The 7,600-nt window shown below is 44.1% G+C and overlaps 1 pseudogene; it reads right to left on the bottom strand.

The window, feature by feature from the left end:
• Positions 1-722: 722 nt before the first annotated feature.
• Positions 723-7,295, bottom strand: LOC127924622 (glutaryl-CoA dehydrogenase, mitochondrial-like; annotated as a pseudogene).
• Positions 7,296-7,600: the final 305 nt, after the last annotated feature.

Below are 7,600 nucleotides of genomic sequence, written 5' to 3'. Positions count from 1 at the left end.
TGGTGCTGGAGAGCTGCAGTAAGCTCAACACTGAGCTCCACGTCTCCCAGGCCCTGGCAGGACTCAACAGGGGCCTGACTCTGCACCGGAGTACTGAGTGACTACACTCTTAGAAATAAAGGGTTCCAAAGGGGTTCTTTGCCTGTCCCCATAGGAGAACCCTTCTTGGTTCCAGGTAGTATCCTATTAGTTCCATGTAGTACCCATAAAGAACACTTTACACAGAGGGTTCCACATGGAAACCAAAAAGGGTTCTCCTGTGGGGACAGCCGAAGAACCCTTTTGGAACCCTTTTTTCTAAATGTAGTTTGACAGCCTTTGGGAAGCCATTGATGACCCCACTGTACTGTGCCAGCCCCCGTGCAGTGGTTGGTTATAGTATAACGGTGCTGGTTCAAGTGTTAACTAGCTGATTAAATATACCTGCCTTGTAGTTTCAAGTCTGGTGCTTTTGTAAGTGCTGTTTTGGTTAATAAACCTGAGTGTGTTGTTACAAAGCCAAGGCTCGCTTCTTTGTCATTTCAGTTAGTGTGATTGTGTGTCAATGGCTTTTTTGACCAGATTATGTGAAATAATGAGAAAGAAAATCATTTGCAAATGAGTCCCTAATCCTATGACTATGTCGATATGGCAGATCAATGAATTGGGATATTCTCTGTCCTCAAACAGGGCACTGATTTAGGTCAGCCGTCGGTATCACAATTACGAAATTCTACAATTCATAATTTCAAAATATGCTTTATGTACAGTTCATTTCTTTCACCTAGAAATAAATCAAATAGACCAGTTGTGAACAAATCTCTAAAGATACACATACATACTGTACAACCTCTCACCCATTAAGTGAACTTATTCCATCACATATCTTTCTAATCGATACAGATCCCTTATCAACATGCTACATGCCATTGTGACATCCCTTCGTAGTAGGAGACTGAAGCTACTGTATCAACATTCAAGCTGACATTGTATTTCAATCGTAGATTGATTGAGTACAGGTACATAAGCAAAACAAAAACCGTCTCATATTTGGACCCAGTGTTTCTTTCAGGTTGACTTTTACTTTAATATTCTCTCACCAAACAGAGGCACTTGGGGATGGAAGTCCATCAGCAGTCAGGCACACACCCTCACTGATTACTTCTCAGAAGGCAGATAGATGGGCAGCTCAAAGCTTTCCCAGTCTACTTTAAGTCCGTTATTCAGTCCGTTGTAATAGGAGGACAAGGAGGAGAGTTTACTGCTCAACAGTGAATGACTGCAGTCCAGTGATGGCTCGGCCCAGGATCAAGGCATGGATGTCATGGGTACCTAGAAGAACAAGCAAACACAACCGCATTGTGGGTAGATTATTTAATAAGAGAAATGTGCAAGTGAGGCTAAACTTTTTAATTTAAATTACATTAGATATTGTAGGGATATATAATACATACATACTGAGAGCACAGGAGGTTGGTGGCATCTTAATTGAGGAGGACAGGCTCGTGGTAATGGCCGGAGCTGAATAAGTGGAATGGTATCAAAGAGATGGTTTCCATGTGTTTGATGCCATTCCATTTACTCCGTTCCAGACATTATTATGACCCGTCCTTCCCTCAGCAGCCTCCACTGACTGAGAATTATACCACAAAACCAACAAGTAACTGTAACACTTCATTTGTACACTACTGACCTCTGTTGGTCATCCAGTCTCATTGTCTCTCTCCAATCCAGCCTACTTTCTGCTCATGTTCCAATCACCTGTTCTCCTATCCAACCTTTCCATCCTTTAAATACCATATTCAATCAATCTTCTCCTCACCTTCGTATGTGTTGACGGCCTCCAGGTTCATGACGTGTCTGATAATGTGGTACTCGTCTGCGATGCCGTTGCCTCCCAACATGTCTCGGGCCTGCCTGGCGATGTCCAGGGACTTCCCACAGCTGTTCCTCTTCAGCATGGAGATCATCTCAGGGGCCGCTCTGAGGGAGGAAGACACACAGGATAGAGATCAGTGTTTAATATAATGAACAAAGATGGACACATACAGTACACACAGAGATAGTCTCTCTTCACATATTAAAACTGAAACTAGTACACAGACGAATGCATAAACACACATTGCAGTCTCTCCTCACATCCAAAAGCAAACATTTCACTCACTCAGTGGGGACTACACTCACTTCTTGTCATCGATGAGTCTTCCTAGTGCCAGACAGGACTGCAGGCCGATGGTGATCTCTGTCAGCATGTCAGCCATCTTCTTCTGCATCAGCTGGTTCCTGGCCAAGGGCACGCCAAACTGGATCCTGAATGGACCAAAACAAAAGAGAACGAATTAGATATCAGCAACATAGAATAGGGTCCTAAAATTCTGTAAGAAGAGGCAGGATGGCAGCTTGACTCCCTTCAATACTCTTTACTACTGAGCGAACGTCTTCCTGAACAAGCTACTTCATCCGTTCATACCAAAAAATGCTCTGAATGAATAGAGTTGATGACATAATGAGTAGGGAGAGAGGTGTTTACCTGTCCAGTGTGTACTGGCGGGCAGCGTGGAAGCAGAACTCGGCAGCACCTAGAGCTCCCCAGGCGATACCGTAGCGGGCGTTATTCAGGCAGCCGAAGGGACCCTGACCAGAAATTAGACATATACAGTATTATATTTTAACAGAGCACCTTTTCTTCATCTTTAGAGAACTGACTTTGTTTTCTAGATCACATCTCAAGAGTTCTCTAAACATACACTATCTCGGCCAGTAACTTTGATTCAGTCAGAATTGTTCCTATAGTACATCATTTTATTTAAAGTATTTCTAAACATCATTATGTGTTTGAGTCCAACAGTTAGGCATACTCACAGCCAGTCCAGAGACGTTAGGCAACATATTCTCTTGGGGCACCTCCACCTCGTCCATCAGGATCATGCCCGTGGCCGACGCCCGCAGAGAGAACTTGCCCTCGATCTTAGGCGTTGCCAGGCCCTTCATGCCACGCTCCAGGATGAAGCCTCTGATCCTGCCATCCTCACACTTGGCCCAGACCACCGCGATGTCTGCCACGGGTGAGTTGGTGATCCTGGGGAATAGGGGAGAGAATACGCTAAGTCAGTTACCCATAGTGAGAGTTAGGGTATTATAGGTTCAACTACATCATATATGAGGGTAAGCGTATATAATATGGTGGGGGGGACAAGCAGGGAAAAGCTAAAGGGCCAACTAGATAAGCTCATAATTATGGCCCTGAGTTTTAATACAAGCGCAATGGGGTTACTGCTTGCATTACGAAACATATATAGAGACGTAACAGTGCCAACAGTCTGGTGTGGGCTTTGCCAACAACTGGTGTAAGGTTACTGCATCTATATATGGATGGCTATGCATGAAGCTGTGCATGAGGTCCCTCTCATAACGTTCTTTCCATAATGAGACGGTCACACGTACATCTAACCTTCATGTCATGCCACCTAAGTTTCCCACAGTGGAGACAACAAACATTGTGGAAGTACTGTTTGTTACACCTGCATTTTACAGCAGCCATATAACTGAAGGGATATGTCTCCTCATTGGGACATTTTATAGTTGACTCATAACTACTCTACCTACCTAGCCTGGTCTTTCAAAGAAGTGAACTAAAGCAGAAACGTATGTTAACCCAGACTAGAACCTCCCCAGTCAGACATACATGCCGACTGGTCAGATAGATAGACTGGTACCCAGGTTAGAAGAACCTTACCATGTCTTGGCTCCGCTGATGGTGAAGGTGCTACTGGAGGTTGTATTTGGCCTTGGTCTCCATGCCCGGGGGTCACTGCCGTGGTTGGGCTCAGTCAGGCCGAAACAGCCCAAGATCTCCCCACGAGCTACAGCATTACAGAGAGAGATGGGATTATGAAGAGGCCTTATCTAACTGGAATATGAACTCTGCTTCAGTCTGCATTAGTTTCATTCTCACTTTCGCACCACATTTACTTTGTACAACAACTTAGACTTTTGTCTATGTGCCAATATTAACTATCTATAAACACTTGTTGTTTGTTCATCTACGTTATTTTTCTTCATACTTATGAACTGAAACCCAACACAGTTTCTAAACAGAAAATGATTGATACTGACCAAACCAACCATTTATTGAGGACATTGATATCGATAATAACGATAAGAATCCTTTACTAGAGGAATGTGAAGTTTGAAATGAAGTAAGTCTGCTAATATGGGCTATTGCTAATGGGACAATTGATAGCTGAGTGAGTGCAGGTTTTTCCTTTCTTCAATCGATAGCTACAACATCTAAAGTAGTAGTAGTTTTAAGGGTAATGTAAAAAAGTAACTGGCGCACATTAATGTTATGAATTTATTGTTATTGTGATGCTTCAGTCAATTTATCAGGATATGGATTTTTTTTCCATATCGCCCAGCTCTAGTTTCTATACTATGTCATTTTACTATGGAACATATAGTAGTTATTGCTTACCTAGCCTGGGTAGCCACTTCTCCTTCTGTTCCTCTGTGCCGTAGGCGTTGATGGGTGCATGACCAGTGAGGACTGGACACTCATGACTGAGCGGTAGCCACTGTCCACCCTCTCCACCTCCCTGGCAATGAGCCCGTAGGCCACGTAGCTGGTTCCAGCACAACCATAACCTGGGTGAAGAAGAGACTAAGTTGAGGAAGATGGACAGTTAGTGGACTAATCGAGTTGAGGATGAAGATTGAGTATGAACACATCAATAACAGGATGATGCATGTTTCATATGTTATTTACCTTGGATGGTTGGCCCCAAGACACCCAGCTCTCCCATCTCTGAGACAATCTCACGGTGGAAATCTGTGGGGAGGGGGTGAACAAACAAACAGAAAGTGAGCATGAATAAATAGTTTATAGAAAGTTCCTTGTATGACATGAGAAGTCTTCTCTCCAGGCATAGCACCTCAGCCTGTGTTTACATTTGTGTCTGTTGGCCATGTGTCAGTGTTGACATTTATCTCCGTTGGCCTTGTGTCAGTGCTGACGTTCGTGTCCGTTGGCCATTTGTCAGTGCCTCAGCTTGTCGCTGTTGGCCATGACCATGCCTCAGCCTATGTCTGTGCTTACACACTGTGCCAGTGCTTACGTTCGTGTCTGTTGGCCATGACCATGCCTCAGCCTATGTCTGTGCTTACACACTGTGCCAGTGCTTACGTTCGTGTCTGTTGGCCATGATGATGCCTCAGCCTATGTCTGTGCTTACACACTTGCCAGTGCTTACGTGTCTGTTGGCCATGATGATGCCTCAGCCTATGTCTGTGCTTACACACTGTGCCAGTGCTTACGTCGTGTCTGTTGGCCATGACCATGCCTCAGCCTATGTCTGTGCTTACACACTGTGCCAGTGCTTACGTTGTGTCTGTATGACCATGCCTCAGCCTATGTCTGTGCTAACACACTGTGCCAGTGCTTACGTGTGTCTGTTGGCCATGACCATGCCTCAGCCTATGTCTGTGCTTACACACTGTGCCAGTGCTACATTCGTGTCTGTTGGCCATGATGATGCCTCAGCCTATGTCTGTGCTTACACACTGTGCCAGTGCTTACGTTCGTGTCTGTTGGCCATGACCATGCCTCAGCCTATGTCTGTGCTTACACACTGTGCCAGTGCTTACGTTCGTGTCTGTTGGCCATGACCATGCCTCAGCCTGTGTCTGTGCTTACACACTGTGCCAGTGCTTACATTCGTGTCTGTTGGCCATGATGATGCCCCAGCCTATGTCTGTGCTTACACACTGTGCCAGTGCTTACGTTCGTGTCTGTTGGCCATGATGATGCCTCAGCCTATGTCTGTGCTAACACACTGTGCCAGTGCTTACGTTCGTGTCTGTTGGCCATGATGATGCCCCAGCCTATGTCTGTGCTTACACACTGTGCCAGTGCTTACGTTCGTGTCTGTTGGCCATGATGATGCCTCAGCCTATGTCTGTGCTTACACACTGTGCCAGTGCTTACGTTCGTGTCTGTTGGCCATGACCATGCCTCAGCCTGTGTCTGTGCTTACACACTGTGCCAGTGCTTACGTTCGTGTCTGTTGGCCATGATGATGCGTGGCATTAGTTTCTCCTGGCAGTAGGTCCTGAAAGAGTCTCTGATCATCACCTCCTCCTCTGTCAGCAGGCCGTCCAGCTCCAGGGCGTCACGCCAGTTAAACTGCACCTTGGCTGTAGAGGGCCATGGGAATTAGAACATGAGGTGACACAAACATGGTGATGTCATACTGTCCACCACCACGTTTCATAATATAATACACCATGTCTGCATGTGTAGCCAGTGGCATCTAGCGGTTAAGTTTACATATGTAATACATTGGTAATGTACACAAGATGTGGTTTGTCCAATACTGTAGCTTTACGAGTTTAACTTGTATAAATGACTTACGTGCTTTTACTGGCTTCTTGGTGGTCACTTCGGCTTCTGAAAGAGTCAACGGCACAATAAGTCATCAACCGAGACCAACACAAAAGCAGCAATACAGTCTAGACACTTAAAAATGTCACTTTAATACAATCCCATTCTATGTTATTTGTTGCTCACATGTAAACTCACCGTTTTGGGCTGGTGACGCTGCTGCTGTGCCCTGTGCCCGGGAGGCTGAGACTGCAGCACGTTTCCCAGCGTTGGAGAGCAAACGAGTCACAGCACCTCTGAGAGCCATGGTACACAGTCTGAAAGAAATCACAACACAGGACACATTTAATGGTACACTAAGGAGAGTAAAGGTTATACATTTACAAAACATGATATTATCATATTATCCATTTATTTTGAGAAAAATGTATGACATTTAAAACAATGTGATGGTCAAAAATCACATTTGAAGCATTTCAGTGACAATACTGTAAGATATTGTACCAATAATGGCAGTTATAATCAAAGGAAAAAAAATCCTATGGTACAGATTCTTGTTTTAATATCATTTTCCTGGTGTTCCTCCATAGCTCTATTTGAACGAATAAGATAAGAAATGTCATGTTTTATGGTAGCTGTCCTTCATTACACAAGCCTGTTACAAAACATTGTATAACACATGTTGAACAGCAGGTTAAAAACGTTCTGAACAGTAGCAGTAAAAACAGGTCTTCCTCCGCAACAATGTAACATTGCAGTGAGCAACTTCATGCACAACATAGTATCATTACTGTACCTGTTCTTGTCTGATAATTATTTCCGATGATCTGATAACGTCGAATGGTGATGGCCTTATCTCGTGCAATGCTGGTTGTTTTGTAATCGCTCCAATGTGACGTCAAATGGCTGCGTGGGGACAGCTTTTCATCATAAACGAGTCAAGCCAATAGACACGATACCTGTGATGTTGAAGATTATGCAACAGAGTGCGTTATGAAACTTTGATTTTGTTAACCTTGAATGAAAGCATAAAAACAAAAGCATATATATTTGCATTATAAAATTATTTACAGAATGTAACGATTCATAAAGTTATGTGTGGGTTAAATACTTTTGTCATTGATTTTTCTCTTTTTGGATCATTTTCGAAAAGTGAAGAATGCCACACTCAAAATGGCGCTAATGTATAGCCATCTGACCGAGGAGCGTTGGCACACTTCCTTCCCATCTCATTGGCTGTGA

This window comes from Oncorhynchus keta, unplaced genomic scaffold (genome assembly GCF_023373465.1).
Source record: "Oncorhynchus keta strain PuntledgeMale-10-30-2019 unplaced genomic scaffold, Oket_V2 Un_contig_436_pilon_pilon, whole genome shotgun sequence".
In the NCBI taxonomy this organism is placed as follows: domain Eukaryota; kingdom Metazoa; phylum Chordata; class Actinopteri; order Salmoniformes; family Salmonidae; genus Oncorhynchus; species Oncorhynchus keta.
The sequence above is the reverse complement of the archived record's forward strand: the minus strand, read 5'-3'. Positions and strand labels throughout refer to the sequence as shown.